This window comes from Limulus polyphemus, unplaced genomic scaffold (assembly GCF_000517525.1).
Source record: "Limulus polyphemus unplaced genomic scaffold, Limulus_polyphemus-2.1.2 Scaffold8366, whole genome shotgun sequence".
Taxonomy (NCBI): Eukaryota; Metazoa; Arthropoda; class Merostomata; order Xiphosura; family Limulidae; genus Limulus; species Limulus polyphemus.
The window spans coordinates 4,880-23,172 of record NW_013673976.1 but is presented as its reverse complement, the minus strand read 5'-3'; the positions used below and the strand labels follow the sequence as shown (position 1 = coordinate 23,172).

The following is an 18,293-nucleotide window of genomic DNA, read 5'->3' as shown; positions in this document are numbered from 1 at the left end:
GGCTATTGTTCGGGACGAACAATACTAAGGAGGGGGCAGTGTTGCGTCAGCGAGATCACGTGACTATTGTCACGCCACCTGCTTTCTAGAACTATCCCGTTCCTTCGTGAGTGCTCTAGCATTTACTAGATTGGGGGTGGTCTGGTATATATAAGATGGTCATGGCGTGACGTGACAATGTCTGTAGGTAGTGAGTAATTGATCTGCAGTGAGAAAGTATTGATGAAGTTAACGTTCGTTATAGCGTTTGTTTTATCGCGAATGTTGAAATCAAGTGTATCGTGAAGTTATATTCAGAAAGAATAAACCAGTTTTATTAAGCAAGGACTTGTGTCGCTAAAGTTTCGTCGGAACGAAGTTACGGAAAGTTAATTAACAAACGGAGACGTAACAATATGAATAACGTCTCAATCACTGCTGCGTTTATCGTATCCTAGCCAGTCTGATAAACCTTGTTACCGGACGAAAAGCCTCGTCGATACAAGATATAGCAGATATAGTGTGGTTAATATAGGATTATACATTCTTCCTTTCTTTCACTCACAATAATCATTAGCAAACGCTTCAAACCGTTCCAAACTAAATGCACAATATTTTTACCCCTACCTATCAGACTACTTTATTTTGGTAGAAACTAGATTGGATTAAGCTTCATAGACTGCATTTGGTCATGCTTTTAAACTGTATCTTCCCTTTCTGTACTTTTCTTATTTATTTCCATCTTCACATGTACTTTTAAACATCTGTTTGAGCTATATGTCGTTATATGTTGTTGTTGTTTCTACTGCTGCTCTTGTATTGTTGTGACAACTAAATTTTACTAGAATATTTTGTAATATTATTTATTCATCATCTTCGATGTTTTGAAATACTTTTATATATTTTGAAAAGTTGAATTGATGTTTGTAAACACGCTGGAATTTATTCTTAAATATACCATTTTCTTCAAAGTGATTTGATATTATAGTTGAATGTGCAAATTACCTCGATCTTATACTTTAATTTTGAGGACGATAGGGGGCCATGTTTGATATTCTCATCACAGAGTCTTATCAGCCGGGGTTGTATATTTATTTGTGTTATCGGTGATTTTCTAGTTTAATGCTTTTCGAAAAAGAGAGGAGATAAACCGATGTACTGCAACTTTGGTCAAATCATTACTAACAATTATAATTCTAATAGGTTTGTAATACTGTAAAATCTCAGTCTCCGCCATGAAGATGGAAACAGAACTGAAGATCTTAACGTTGAATTGCTGGTAATACTAATAGTAATAATTAGTAATATTATGTAAATACTTAACACAAATGATAAGTTTATATAATATAAATATAATGATATAAGTCTATGGCACATTACATGTTTTAATTAAACATTAATTGTATAATTGGCATTAATGACACCATTTAAACTTATGTTATCGTGAAACGAAAATTTTTGTTTCTACAACTATAACTATACGAGTATAAATACAACTAATCTTGAATAGTTACTAAGTACATTTGATGGAGTTCTAAGGGAAGACTTGATAAATATATGAATGATAAGGGCTGACTTTGAGGTTACTCTTATTTTTCGTATTATTATAATAGTTTAATATAAATATAATAATAATACTTAATAGTAGATGGGGCACCATTGAATGACTGATGGATCAGAACAGGTTCCTTGTTCTTAGGTTAAAATGTTATGGCACTAGGTAAAATTCGGAATGCTAAGTTCCACTGAATGGTGTTAACCTATTAGTGTTATGGACTTTGTGCATCACAAATCAAAACACATTTGTTGAGGTAATTAGATGCCCTATCTCTTGGGATATAACACTTCTTGACACAAACAGTCTGTAATACTGTAATAATTGATATTCATTACTCAATCTTTCAAACTGCATTACCTATTATGGCCTCTTTGTGTTACAAATAAAAACACATTTGTGAAGATCACTAAATGTCATTGATTTAGCATAAAAAGTTTTAAAACAAAAGAGTATACTTTAAATTACTAAGGAGTTAATAATGATATCATAGAAGTTCAGCCCAGCAAAGTATTATATTTTTTGTAGCTTCATTCTAAATGCTATGTTTTAGAAGTTCAATGTACCACTTTTTAACTATTTATGGAAAGCTTTTGGTTTGGTTCTGAACACCATTCTGCCAGTCAGCGGAAATAAGAGTTCGGCACTTTACCTAATGCCAAATGTTATGCTATTGTTAAGGCTCGTAAGAGGGTCTTAAAATTTAGAGTTACTTTACTTTGTCTTTATAGTGTCAATAATATGGTACTTTTTACATGTATCATTGTCAGTACAGCAGCATAACATCTACTAGTAAGCTAACAATTAAAATTAGATAGTTAAGGATCAGTTTGAATTTACTGTAGTGTTTTAAAACTTTAGGTTCTGTACAAAAATATTTGGGTAACTTTGGCTGCCATCTCATGGTTGTAGATTATTACTTGTAACAAATTAAAAAAATAGTGCATTTTTTATTATACAAATATTTACATAACATAAAGGTTGGACAACAATGGATTATTTGGTCTTTAAAGGCTGAAAAGTAAAAATTTAAATCCACTGTTTACTTTTCAGAAAACTTTCTATTCACTTTTAAATTGCTGTAAAGTGTTGGCCTCTAGTACTGGCAACAACAACTCATTCTACAATTCAGTCACCTTGTTAGAAGATAAAACATCTTGATTGGAATGATCATATGACATTGGGCCTTTGGATACATGACTAGGACTCACTTCACCTCAACATGCTCAAATTACTTGTCCGTCAGGCATGTTCCTGTTTCCTACACTTTCTGGTGGATCATTTGGTCATGGTACATTCAAACAATTCCACAGCTGTTTCACACACCAACCACCAAAGGGGCACCTGTTCTCTGACCCTTTGTTTTCAGACTTTGGATCTACTTTTCTTCGTCTATTCTTGTCGTATTTGTATGATTGCCTGTCATGTGACAGGAGCTATGAACCTTGTTGAGGACCACCTCTTCTGTTGGACCTAACTCTCCCAATGGAACAGTCTTTCCACTTGCAGATTTTTTCATTGGGTTTGCTCTCAGTGGAGCATACCCCTCATAAACACTTTTTCCACCCCTTTAAATTCCAAGCTTAGTCTCTTTTGTTCTCTAATCCCCATCCTTCAACTCTGGCTGTCAGTGCTCTCAGTCAGGACAGGTGTTATTCTTTACTTTATGCTTATCCTCCTCTTCTCCTACCTGGAGTCTTCATCTTGATTTGTGACACCCCGTGTTGGGTCCTCCTGGTGGCTCTTCTGTAGCTGGCTCAACCTTGGTGTCATCTGCTTCTATGCTAAGCAACCAGACCCCCTCTTTATCTGCCCATTGTCCCCTCTCTCTTGCTTCAACCTCACACATCACTTTTTTCGAGAGATATCGTTCTTCCACCCTAATGTATGGGATTTCTTCATTCTGTTGAACCAAACTCTTCAATCGTATAGCCTTTCTCTTGTCTCATTAATGTTATTCTTCCACGTTGTCTTTGTATCAATGTAAGTGGCGTGTCTATTGTAATTGGTCCATTGTACTTGTGTCATCCTCTATCCAGATTTGTCTTTCCTTCCTAAGACCTCAACTGCTTGGGAAAATGACTGCACTTTCACTCCTATTTCCCTTCCTTCTATCTTTCATCTCTACAGTTGTTCAGACCAAGACTAGCTACTGTGTCCATTTTGGGCTGTTTGATGTTACTTATCATGTAACTCCAAATCTGGGCCCCTGACATTGTTTCTTCATACCCTGGGACCCCTTTTCTTCCAAAGACTTCTCTCATCCTACCCTTACTGGATGGATCCATCATCTTTTCTGATTGGTGTATGCATCCTTGGATATGGATGTTCACAGGCTATTCTACATTTCTTCACATCAAATTCATCACCTTACCCATTTTCTTCTTGATCATTTCACTGGACATTGGACAAAATACTCCAGGCTGGCATGTGGACTATGCCTAACACCTTCTACTCCCATTATCTTCATCATCTGGTTGTTTCATCTCCTGTGGGTTTTCATCTTCCTCTGATCACTATTCTTCACTCAACTGACAATTTCTAGATAAGTAAGTACATTTTTCATTTTCTTGGATCCCACCAGGTGGTTGGTGTTGATTTGGATGGTATATTTACCCAAAATCCACATTGCACCAGGATAATAGAAAGTGCTCAGACCATCCACCCTGGCTGTATCACTGCCCACTGTGAGATGGGGTGTTATGAAAGACCATTTAATGTATCTTTGTGGTATATATATATATATATATATATTTACTCAGTTTGTTCGATCCAGAGTGTACCATCTTGTGGACTGTCATGGGAAAAGCCAGCACCCATTTTTTTACTTGTGTTTGCTGGCCTTTAAAAATATGGTTTTGCAGTCACCATTATCATGTCTCCAGTAAAAGACCTTTCTGTTGGAGGCCTGATGGTGATCTGGGCACTTTTCAGTGTCTCCCCTCCCCCCTATGTTGAGTGGAGCATGGGATGTCCTAGCCACTGGGGTGGTGGATCATAGAGAATCCTCACCAGTTGGGCTTAGCACAATACAGTGAGAAGTGGGGAAGTGGTGATGCTGTCAGTGTAGTGCAGGTCATCTATCTGAACTATAACTTGTACCACTGGTGCCCTACTCTTGTAACCTGAACCTGTTCAGTAAGGTAGGGGTGTGCACACAATGTACAGACACCATAATATACCTGATGTGCTCTCCTTTTGCAGCTAGTTTATGTACAGGTGAGTTGAGGTGAGCACTTAATATACATAACCATACTACTTAACTAAAATGCCCACCTCCTGCAACTGGAGTGTGTTCAGTAGAGTTGAGGTGAGTATACATACTATGTGATACTTACATACATAATTAGTGTGCCCTGTTCAATTGAGTTGAGGTGAACATACAATGTCCAGAAGTCATTCCAACTGATATGCCCTTCTCTGTAACTATAATGGGCATATAGACAACCCGTGGGCTTAGTTGTTGGGTTAGACTCTACACTTGTTACAAATAAATTTATTTGGATTTTGGGTTGTGCTTTCACAAGTGGAGCACACAAGCCAACAACTCGTGGATGTTTGTGTGTGGAATAAAGAACTTCCACAGAGACAACTAATTACAAATCAAATAACTTCTTTATATATACACTGTTGTTCATTTATATTGAAACTCTCAAGGCTGTTTTGGGATAACACTACTTCTAACTCATTGAGTTCTTTATTTTGAATGTCTAGATGTTATTTAATTAGTCCTTCTATTACATTCAGTAACATAGATACAACATTAGCTAAGTTATTGATTAACAACTTCTCTTGGTCATAATCTTTATAACTGTACTAACAATTCTTCAAAGATATTTTTAAGTAATTCCACTTTAAGCATTTTCAGATCTATTATTTCTTTAGTACAGTTAATATTTTTCTCTCATTATGCATTATACATTATTGAACCTTAAGTGAAACACTTAGACTAGATCATAAATAGCATACTTATAAGGAGTTTGTGTGTTGAAATTCTTGTACATTCAGGATTACTGCCATCTTCTATCTTCTGGAGTCAGAACAATTTCCTGGAGCAACTTCAAAAGTGCAGAGAAGTCAATGAAGTGCCGTTTAGAGTCAGAAACATAGAATTATATATATACAGTTTTTATTGTTTCTGCAATTGTTCAAGAAGTTTAGCAGATCCACTTTCAAAAGTAGTTCTTTTAACTCGATTGGTACAAGTGGGATTTTATAGCAACAAGTGGACTATTCCATCAGACTGTAACCAAAATCCACTTTGTTATTGGTCCTTGCAGAACTTATTTCTGTCCCTTATCTAATATCTTTGGCAAAATCACCCAAGACAATTAATATAAAGCATATAGTGTGTAATGCCAGACTCTTCACTAGGAGTATTTCACCAATGACTTTCATCTTCATTCTGTTAACTGCTTTTTTGTGACATCGGTTCATTTCTTCATGCATTTTATCTAGCTATTGAAGTTTTCTCAATGTACCATGTCTGTGAGCTGTGAATTCTTGCTCTCTGAGGTCACAACTGGAATGTTGCGTTCAGCTTACTCCTACTATGGGCCCCAAGTCTGCATATTCCCTGTCTGGTTTTGAGGTTCACTAGTTACTGCTCATGCTTTCTTATAAAATTTCAATCTGTTGCTTTCTCCATTATATAAGTCATAAAATAAATATGTACTTCTTGTACACACTTTACAATTTTGTATTGTATACCTACAGTGCCTTCCTTCTATAGCTGAAGTCTGTCCCATAGAGTCTGTTCAGTGAAGTTGAAGTGGACACACACGGTAAGGTCTGAACGCATCCCAACCACACTAAAGATCTTGTCTCGCGGATCTATTGTGTGCAAGTGTTCAGAAGTTTGTTCTCATTCTGCTTGTCCCTCTGACACATGGTGCTCATTTCCCTTCCCTCCACTGTCCGGACAAAGAGTATACCCTGGTTGAGATGAGATGCTGTCTCCCACAAGTGTGCCGCTATAGAGCTCTGCCATTGGGTGGTAAACTCCCTGGGCTTTCCTTTGAGTGATGTCTGAACAGAGCGCATCCAGGTAAAACTTGCACTGGTCTCTCCATGGGGCTCTCACTAGGGTCCCACAATGAAGGGTCTCTGACTCTCAACTTTTTTTTTTTTCAAAAATCCCAGTGAGATTTTTAAGGGTTCCATAGGTAGAATTTAATAAATTCAAACAAAAAAAAAGGAAAAAACACTTCAGTATCAAGGAAAAACTTTATTTACAATGTACACTACATGTTTACCTTCTGCAAGTGGAAAAGAGCATGTTAATGTTCAATGAAAAACTATTTATAATTTACAGTGCATGTTGTTTCCCTTTATGAGTGCAAAGTAATTTTCGTGATAAGATTAAAAATACTTTTCTACATCTGAAAATTTTGAAATATCATTTGCATATGCCCTAAAACCTTATATGCCCTTAATAACAAGTGTTTTTTTTTCCAGAAAAACTTTATATTTTACCTGTTATTTTCTATACCCTAACTCTATGAGGTCGGTTGATTTGACCAACCTCGTAACCACCATTTAACCTTCTTTAATCAATAAAAAAAGTTAGAGATCTTAATCTATTCCTGTGATATAATTATTTTATCCCGGGGATTATCATTGTAGCTTTTCTCTGAATGCTTTCCAATAAGTCAATTTTCTTGCGTAGTTAAGGATATCAAAACTGAAAAGATTATTCAAAGTGAGTTCTAAAGAGTGCTTTGTATGAGAGATGGTTCCCTGTTTAGATTTTTAATCCACCTTTAATACTAAAAAAGTGCACTGCTGAAATGGCTTGAGTGACTTATCCACCACTATGCCAAAACACTTTTCTTCTGTCATTCTATTGAGAGGATTCTTATCAAACTTAAATTAATGTAATCTGTATGCATTAACTTGAATGAAATATAGTTAGTTAATTGCCAGGTATTGGTCCAATTACCAACTGATTCAAGTTATTCTGTAGTACTTGAAAATCCTCATAAGAGCTAGAAATAATTGAATTTAATGTCACCAGTAAATTATGCCTCTTTCGAATATCATTAATGTGAATAAGAAAAATGAAAGGCTCAAACTCTGATCCCTGAGCCACTTCACTTGTAACAAGGGTTCACTTTGACTGGACTTCATTAACAACAGTTCACTTTCTCCCATCCAACCATCTTACAATCTAATTAACTAGTCTATCCACATACCCTACCCATGAAAGAGAAAAGCTTCCATATTTGATCTTTGACCTTCTTCAAAACCTGGGAAAACCCTAATTTGACTTTTTTTACCTTATGTATTTCTAATCCCCATCTTTCTACTTGCCACCAAAGGATTAAAATATATGTTCTTCAGATCAATTTCATTATTTTACAAAGAATGCCCAGGATCAGGAACATGGCTTTATCTTCTCTTTTAAGAACAGAAGAAAACAGTTAAAAAATCAATCTCATAGTCTTAAAAAAACTTATTATTAGCATTTTCTAAAGGCTCAGTCCATAATTTAATATATTTCTTTCCTTTAGCAAGCTTAAAAATTCTTTATGTTTAGTTTCAGATCATTAGGGAGCTGTTTTTGATAAGCAGTTTTGGATTTCTTAATTTCTGTTAACCAAATTCATGCTTTCTTAGTTCTTTACATTATTACAGTCTACATATATTTCCCAATTTATACTTCTGAAAGTTATGGCATTTACCCTTAATTTTCTTCTTTGTCTTTAGTGAGCCAGATATGTTTGGTATTCCTGTTTATTGGTTTTCTCTTTTGAGGATTGATTATCTTGAACTACAAGGCTTATTTTATAAAATTTCACAAACATATCTTAATCAGCTTTCTGAAAATTTTGAAATAAAATTTTGTTTATTGTTATCTCAACATGTAGTAAAACATCAAATCTGATTATGCAGTGATCACTTTTCTCCAAATGTGCTTTGCCTCGCTTAAAATCTGGTAATCATATCCTCATTAGTGGTTAAGAATAAATCTATAATTACATTCTTCTTGTTTGGCTCTCTGACCATTTGGTGTAGAAAATTATACTGAATAACTTCAAAAAAATCTCTCTCCCTCTCTGAACATTCTTGTATGTGTAATCCAATAACTTCACATTTTCATACATTTAACTAATGAGCAGTGCAACAGATCTCATTTGCTAACACAACTAAAGCCTCTATTTCTATCTATAATTATCAAGTTTTAACAGAAGAAAAATAGTTTATTAGTAGTATCAACTTACAAATTTTTACATGTGATATTATTATTCTGGATTAAATCCAGATTATTCTTATACAAAGTATCTAAGATTCCCTCACTCTTAACCAAACTTAGATAGTCTGTAATGAAGTAATTTTGAGCTTCTCCAGTACTTTTTATCATTCAAAAGCTTTTGTATGAATTAGTATTGATAAATACAGATATATTACTTTAAATTTAGTTAAGTTTTGGTAAATATTACAGTTCTTTTTTTTTCAGGGGTATTGTAGGATTTAGTCGAGATAGAACAAAGAGGATGGCTGCAATTGCATCTCACCTTGCTGTGTCTGATTATGATTTTGTATTCCTTCAAGAAGTAAGTGGAGTGTCTGTAATTTTTCAATAATATGTAATATCCTTCTATTTCACCAATTTTCTATGTAAATAATTATTAGATAATTATGTTGAATTAAAATGAAGTTGTAATACGTACAAGCCCTCAGATCTCTTAAACTTGAAGCTAAATTTTCCTTATACATGATATTTTTTTACATTAATTATTTTCCAATAAATCAATGAAATCAGATGTAATATAAAATCTGAATGCACTGATCAACAATTTTAAATATGGAAAAGCATAGTTGACTGAGTCACTGATCTCCATCTTAGAAGTTCCAAATTGTAATAAATACAATAATCATGATATGACAATAATGTTCCTGGAGAAATTTTCATTATTACCAATCATAGTGACAATTAAATGTTTCACAAATGTGCAAGACTTTTGGATTCTTTTTAATTAAAACTACAAAGTTTAAATTTTCTGTTACAATTAGCATGATTATAAAATTACATTAATATAAAAAAGTTTTAAATCAGTTTTTAAATTTTAATTATTCTAAATATAATAAAAATTAACATAGAAAAATATCATGTTTAAGGAAAATATGAAATTCTTCAAGTTTAAAAGATCTAAGAACTTGTATGTATTACAACTTCATTTTAATTCAACATAATTATATAATAATTTTTGGATAGAAGACAGCATGATGTTCAAGCAGCTAATGTTAAAAGTAAGTCTGTTTTCTTGAGGTGTTATATGTAATAGGTTTTCAATATGCAAGAATCAAAAGGCACAAAACTGCTTTAAATGTATTTGATTTAGTATTGTTAACTAATGATCCATTGACCTATTGTGCATGTAGAGTCACAAGAGACAAAATGACTATATGTAGATGCCAAGTTTTACAGTATGGTTGCTTGATTAAGTTCCGGGTTTTTTATTCAAGTTTTAATTACTGGAGAACTTTCACGTTACTAAAGTATACTCATCATGTAAATAATTTCTCTCCATATTTTTAGTATTATGATGTTTAGCCAAAGCACTGATAGCAATTTGCTCCTTACAAATATTCATGTAAATTAGGTGACATTCCACATAATTCAACTAACAACGGGACCCTTTGGTTTAATTTATATTTGTTCTTTTTTTTCGTTAAATACAATTGGAGAATAATGAAGCTTTAAGCTAATCCTATTTTTTAACTTGAAATGTTTATTATCATGATTCATAACAAAGGTATAAAACTGAAAGGATAATATTTGTAGAAAAAATTCCATATCTTAATTCATAAGTTAATTGAAAAGATAATATATTTTTTGTATTGCATTGCTTATTTATTTATAAACCATCAGAAATTTGTAGGTTGAAGTAAGATTCAAATTATCTGATGGAATATTCTAGTTCTCCAGAAACATGAGATGCTTGAAGTAGATTACATTTTCATCAAATATTTTGTGACAGTTTTTTCCAAATTTTATTATGGCTTGCTTATTAATATCAGAAAGTATTGAAATATCAACTTATAAGTATCCTTGGAAATTTCTGCACATAAGCTGAAATGACTTACAATCTGCAATTGTTACATAAGTTTTTAAGCTTTTAATTAGGATTAGGATTCAGAATTATTCATTGTTATTATGTCCTGTAGTGCAATACAGGTCACACCCATAAGTCTCAGCTGTTGGGCATATCCTAATTATTTTGTGTCTGGAACACTATACAGCTGTGTTAGTTTTAGTATTTATGGATGTAATCCTAAAATTTTGTATCCTATTTCTTTAGCTACTTTATTACATGTGTTGATGAAATCCATAGTTGCTGATGTGGACTGCCATCAAATATGCATATTTTCAATATATTCTTTGCTGTCCTTGGTGTTTCTGTACACTAGAAATTTACATAGCTTTGCAAAAGATAGTATCAACACGGTTGTTTTTTGCTTTCCAGGCTGTTCTATTGATCAGTAGGTTTAAAGTTTACTCTAGAATTAGAGCTAGGCAATTTAATAAATTATCTGTAAGCAGCAAGTAATAAACTAATAATGAAATCATCTAACCAAAGTTACTGTTAAATTGATTTATCAAAATTAATATTTCTGGTTATTACTGTTTTTAATTATTTCAACAGTCAATTGTTCAAAATTATGATTTAATCTATTCTCACAAAAACAATCAGTTAGGGATTCCAGTTATTACTATTTTCCATTATTCCAACTATTCAAGTTATTGTAATATTGCAGTTGTTTTTTTATTATTAAGTGCAAAACTACATAATGGGTTATAGGTGATCTGCTAAGTTTTTTTTTAACTTCAATTTTGTTCAGTCTTTATGATTTGGAGAAAAGGGGGCTCATGGTTTGTCACATAACTTGTTCACCCTGGTTTTTTTATGGCAAAGCTGCTAACACCTGTTGTCCAGTAATTATGTGAACAAAGTCTTGTTCAACAGAAAAGGTTTGTTGTTGATGGCAACTGTTACTTGAACATAAAGAAAGGTAATTATAGTGATTAGATAATCTCTTTAAAGCAGCTCTTTAACTCTTCAATACACAGGTGTGCCAATTTGATGTACATGTTATATGGTTTGTTTTATTGCATTGTAACTTTGAAACTTGAGATAAATGTCAAGTAGCTTTCATGAGTAGTCCAAAATAAAAAATATTTTTATGTGTGATATTTGTATTAATTTACTGTTTTGAAAATAAAAAAAAATCCTTGTGATCTCAGAAAGTAAATAATAGTTTATTTATATGGTAAGTATTTGTTAAGCTAAATGTTTTTTGCACTAAAGTTATTTATTGCTTCATGACTGGCCATTGTTGTTAACAAATGGGTCCTGAATGCAAAAAGATTGAGAACCACTGTTTTAATATATGTAATATGTAGAACTGGATGATTAGTGCAATTTGATTATTGATTAATCATCAGGCTCATTAATCAGTTATTGTTGGAATAATTTGAAATAATAATAATTGAAAACAAACACTTATTTTGATTAGTTGATTATTTAGAGAAATCATGATGTTAATGTTTTGATTAGTTTGATATTTATAATTATTGAAATTAGTAATAATCAGAAACACTTATTTTGATCAGCTGATTGTATTCATGACATTAATCCATTTAATTGTGATTTTAATTATTTTATGTGACACTAATGGATGTAGTTGATATTCAAAGGTAATCAATTATATTAATTAATTGCATCAGTCACACATCTCCAGCAAAATGTTTGAAACTTTTATATTTATTTACATATATGCATATATGTTATTTCTTTTCAGTGATTTTCTTTGCCCATTCAAGCAGTTCATTAAGCTGATAAGGTTTTATGTAAACATGGCCTAAGAAACAGTGGCCTTGATGACAAAATGAATTTGATATGGTTGAGTGCAAAATGATCTAACTAAACCTAGCAATCCCCTTATCTTGTTTCAAGAAAAACATTTGTTTTGATTAAGTTATGGAGTACTTTTTGTTACCTACAAGTGATATTAAGAAAAACAGTTCTTTTAAGCACAAATTAAGTAAAATACACTAACTAAAATCAGTTTACAAAATATATGGTTAATTATCTGACAAGTTTTAACACACCATGTAAATCATCAGTATACCCTTTAAAATGTTTTCTACTTTATTTATACTTAAAACAATTGTTTGTCTTAAAAGCATTTATTTTCCTGTAATAGTATATAAAATGATAAAGCAACTTTTTCCAGTCTTTAAAACAAAAATTAAGAATGTAATTATGACAGAAATCTTCTACCAACATGTCATTAAGCTAAGTATTTATCAATTTGTTTCAATCTCTACACAAGTTTTCACATAACTGAAACAAAAACAGTAAAAGATTCTTCATTATATGATTAAACTACTAGCTTATTATTTGTGAAAGCTTAGATATAGGCAGTTACGTCACACCATGGCAACAGACGTTGAGGTATAGTGATTGGCTAAAACCTATAAAACTGTACTTGTATTGAAGTTGCAAGGTTCAATTAACATTATTTTATTTAAAACTATACTGACTTTCCTCTTGGGGGCTATGAATCCTGTAGTTGTATGCTCAGAAACAAATTTAGGTCACTTACAAACAGAAAATCAAAATTTGCAATTATTAAAACTTTATGTATAAAATTAATTAAGCAGAAATTTTTTGTTAAATAAATTTCAACTTGGAAATATTTTTAAAAAAATGTGTGAAAAAATGACATTTTATTTTCTATAGAAATTTTCTGTGATACAGTTTTGCCCTAGGGAAATGGGTGCACTGGATCATGTGTTGAGCATTGTCTATACATTGTTAAGGATTCTGCAGAGTTGAACTATTTATTTTGCCCATTCTTCAGAGCAAGTAAAGGCTGCTTCCATGGAAGAATAAAGTGCAAACTTATGGCTAGGCAACATGAAACATTAGTCAAAGAGAACATTGTCCTATGAAACTATTGTCATGATTCCTGTGGGAGCCACATATAAGAATGCTTACTTATCATTTGTATAGGTATCATGCACAGTGTTTTCATTAACTGATAAATACTGGTCTTAGATTATTTCAAAAACTAGGTGAACACCAGAGATGGAAGCCATTAGTCAGTTTGACTGGTTGCAAAACCTCTGTGAGGGGCAGCTATCGTAGTACATATGTTATTAAATCTGTCTTTATTTCAAAAAGAAATATTTAAAAAATTCTGAATCTTAATATTTCTTTGTCATATGGCATGTCTGAGCTCTATTTCTGTAGTTCAGAATTTTCAAACATAAAAAATTGTCTGCTTTGAGTTTTTAACCAATTAGAAATATATATACTATACATAATTACAAACAAGAATTTGAACTTCCTATGTTCTTTATTTGCTGAGATATCAATAATAATAATTAGGCAAACAATGATTTATAAGCATAAGGAATCATTTTATTGATTTTGGAATGTACTTCATGTTTCAACAGAACATCTGTCTTCTTCAGGTATGATCAGTACTAAGCAATGCCATCTTTATTGTTTACATTATATATTGTTACAAAGACAAAAGACATAGGGGTTAAATATGATGGAAATGGTGTCAGCAGGTGACAGGATATAGGTAAAGTTCAAATTTGGTCAAGTGTATGAACAGTGAATAGACCTTATTTTAAAAAGATGTACAAGCAAGCAAACTTTCTGTGAGAGGTTACACACATGCAAGTGCTGTTATAGCAGACCTGACTTCTGATGCATGCCAACTCCAATAAAATGTATTTCCCTCAATGTTTCAGTTGATGAACATATGTGTTGGCAGTATTGTTACATATGCATCCAGTGGCAGTGAACGTGTTAACTCAGACTGATTTAGTAATGACTTTGAAAATTCACAGATAGATTTTTTGTTGAAATACATTATTAACAAATCTAATTTTTTTGTGCATGACAGATTTGTAACATTACTAAAAGTTTGCCAAATATTGTGAAGACACACAGTAAATTCAGAACTGTAGTAAACATTATTATGTATAGCTTCATAGATGTGGGGTCTGCCAATTTTACCGAGCCTGTGAACAGATGATTAATTAAACATAGGGCTGGCACAATAAAGGGTTTTTTCCATGTGTAGTTTTTTCCTCCATACATACATACATACATACATACATGTATGTTAATTGGTTTATTAAGAGTTGATAGTAAAGAGGTGCCAAGCAATTGTCATTTTCTTTTGTGTGATGACCAATGAAATAATTATTAATTGGTCACTTTAACCTGGCAATGTTTTTTTTCCTAAGATAAAAGGCTGCTTACAAGTACACACTTAATGTTTTTTGCTGAAGCTTTTGTTGTTATGAGCATATTATTTTCAGTTAGTTTCTAAAAGTTAGAATATTCCTAAACAAAAACTCGCACAGTTTAGCCTTGTGAAAATGCCCACCTAATTTCACTTGATTGCAAGTGAACTTGTCCCACTGCATGATGATGGTGTCATCATGTAGCAAAAGCCCTCCACCAACAGGACACTTCCATTTACGAATATTCATTCTTCTGCTCAGCACTCTATTGACCAGACATGTCTAAATTTCTCATATGTATTCAATTTAATGAGGTTTGCTTCATTAACAAAACTTTGATTTTCATTTTCTTTAACTTTTTTTTTTTTTCAAAAGCTTTAATATTTTATCATGACTTATTAAATGATGGTGGTGATTGATACTTTGTCCTGATGTGGAACATTGTTCACATTTAGGACTTATTTCTGCTGTGGCTTTTGGGGGTCTGTTAACTGTCAGGTTTGTAGTAGCCATTGTTCAATGTGTGGATTACTTATGTCTTGTTGGCCAAATTGCTTTCTCTTTAATTGGGAATGACCTGTTAAACTGCATTCTTCACCTACTTTGCTCTAGGTAGTACTTTACCATTCAATAAATAATCTTAACCTTTCCATCTATTACTGGATTTCATTTTTTGGGTATGTTCCTTTCATTCTCTTTTGCCTGTGTCCTTAATTTTTGTTTTGTTTTCTCACCACTTTATGACTCACAATCTTTGGGTTTATCTTTTCCTCTTTCCTTGTTATTAGAATTTATACTGTTTCATTTTTGTAATTGTTCCTTTATCATGACAAATACCTGCCACTCCCTTCCCTATATCTGTGTCCATTTTTGTCAAGATGTATTCTTTTTCCTGATACTGTCATTGGTTTTTATCTGACCAGCTTGGGAATCAGGACCCTTAACTCTCTTTCCATTTCTAGTTCCCTATTTTTGTCATCTTCTCTCTTCCCTTCTATATTTCCTCTCCTACTTCCAACCTTTTTATCAGTGACAATTTTTTTGTGTTTCTGATAGCTTCTGTGGACGTTCATTCCCTTCTTTGTTTGGCCTGTTCTGCTTCTTCTGCTCTATCTCTTCGTACTTTTCCCCCTGTGTCACGATTTGTTGGGTTGGGTTACATTCCTTATTACTGTACCCCTTCCCCCTTCTTGTGTACATAATATTTATCTGGCTCCCTTTCTTTGCTCAGATGCCTTCTTTGATGTTCTTTACCCTTTGATGACCTGGTGTGATAATATGCTATTTCTGTCCTCGTTCTGTTCCCAGGTTTTTTCTCCTTTGTCAACTTTGCTCTTCATTCATGTTCCTTGTCTAGATCAGTCTCCTGCTCACCCTTTCATTCTAGATTCCAAGCCATCCTCTTTTTCTTATCTTACCTCTACTACTAATATATTTTTGTGGGTATCTTTTTCCTCACCTGCTGTTGGTCTCACTTTTTGCCAATATTCATTTTCCATTCCTACACCTTAGTCTCTTTTATTGCTCCCCTTCATCTTTTTTTCTCATTTTCCTTTCCCCTCCCTCTGACCTCATCTATGGTATTTTTCACCCGGTATGTGGTCAGCCCCGGTCAGTGTGTCAGACACCTTCCTACATATCTCTATTGTCTTGTCATCTCTTTGTTTTCTCCGTCCCATCCATCATTTTTTGCATTTTCCCTTTACCTCAGCATTGGCCACTTGTATTTGTTGTTATTGAATGGGCCTTTGCTTGTGATATTCACGACCCATGGTTGGCATTCCTTTCTTTGACTATTTATATTTGTAAACCAATTTAAGGATGATTCCTCTTCTCCTACCTTCCTCTTTTACAGTAGCTGCTCATTTGTGGAGGGGGGTGAGACTTGTTTTGGGATCTGGTTTTTTTCTCATACCCATTCAGTATTGGGTACTTTTGGACATTTTCTTCTCTCATTTCAACTGAATTCTGCCTATTTTCTTTGCCTGTTAACTAGGCTCCGATGACAGGTTTTACACTTTTTGTTCTTTTTTCTTGTGTGAGAAGTTCTTTTCCTTTTAGGAACTCTGGCTTCTCTAGGATCTCTCCTTCATTTGGGGCATACTCTCATGTATCTCCTATAGTCAACTTTATGGACTCTGGGGTTTCTTTCTTGGGGTCCTTTATCCTCTTTGTGAGCCTCTCCTCAATAAATTTTCACGTTCGCTGGGCCAAGCCTGTCCTAGTTTCTACATTCCCTAACCACCTCTCAAACCAAGATATCCCCTTTTTTTATGCTTCTCTCTTGTATTCAGGTCCATTTTTGTGGGGGCAGGTCTTACACATTGTACATTGGACTAGTGTTCACTCCCCATCAATATGCTTGACTTTCTGTATCAGACATGTTTTCATTCCCATTTCTACTGGTAGTTACTTGGTCATGCTCCATTCAATTGTTTCCATGACCTTTCCTATCTCCAACCATCCTTGTGTCTTATGTTCCAGGGCCTTTTTATTTTTGGTCATTAACAATACACTTCTGTGCTATTTTACATCATTTGTTGGGAGCTTCCCTCTTGTTGGTGAGCCACCTCTCTTGGCCAGTCCTTGTTCTGTCGATGGTGGGGTTTACTCTTGATTAGACATTTCATTCTTAGACACTTTGCCACCTTTCTCTACTCTGGGCTTTACTTTCTTACAGTACTCTATTCCTCTTTTTATGACTGTCATTTTTCTTAACCAGGCTTGGTCTTACCTGTTTCTCTATACTTTCTCCATTATTTGTCTGGACCTTGGATTTACACTCTACAATCCTTCTTAGGCCCTCTTGTTGGTGTCTCTTTGACTGCCTTGGCCTTGATGCACTCATTAATCAGACCCTTTTCCTCCCACCATTATCCCCTTATCATATTCTCTTCACTCTCACACATAGAAATTACTGATACATCTCCCATTGAACTGGGCTTTTTACAACTTATCTTCCCATTGTATTTGTCTGTCATCATTGGTGGCAGGTTTTCTGACATTGGTCATTCTACCACTAATTTCCTCCAGGTAATAATTCTGTGCACCACTTTTCTTCTTTTCTTACCAGCTTGTTCATCGAAGGATTGTCTGTCTCAGTCTTTCTTAGTTATTGGGTTGCCATGTGCATGACTTTTCTCCTTTCCCAGTACCAAAATGTGTTTCTTACCCTTTCCTCTTCTTTCTGTTTCATTTCTTTGCTTTCCTCTGTCCTCCTCGTCCTGGTCTCTTGCCTGACTGTGATCTTGTTGGAGTTTTGCTCAATCTCGTGCATGCTTCATTTGCTATATTGCCTTTTTTTACCATATTTCTCTCCTGTCTTGTTCCCTCTTCCTTATTTACTATGTTTACTGTTGTTCCAGAGCCTATTCTCTAGATGATTTTTCCATCTTCTTCCACCACATTACTTCTTTCCTCTCCATTGACGAGACCTTTCTTCCTTGGAGTTAACTACTCGGGGGTAAACCATACTTCTCTCCT

At 33.7% G+C, this 18,293-nt stretch overlaps 1 long non-coding RNA gene across 1 annotated transcript in view; it reads left to right on the top strand.

The window, feature by feature from the left end:
- Positions 1–1,046: 1,046 nt before the first annotated feature.
- The window catches only part of LOC106475295, a 20,742-nt gene continuing 3,495 nt past the window's right edge, over positions 1,047–18,293 (top strand). The window contains exons 1-2 of the long non-coding RNA XR_001291800.2: positions 1,047–1,258; positions 8,994–9,090. This is a non-coding gene — a long non-coding RNA (uncharacterized LOC106475295). The remainder of the gene's footprint in view (positions 1,259–8,993; positions 9,091–18,293) is intronic.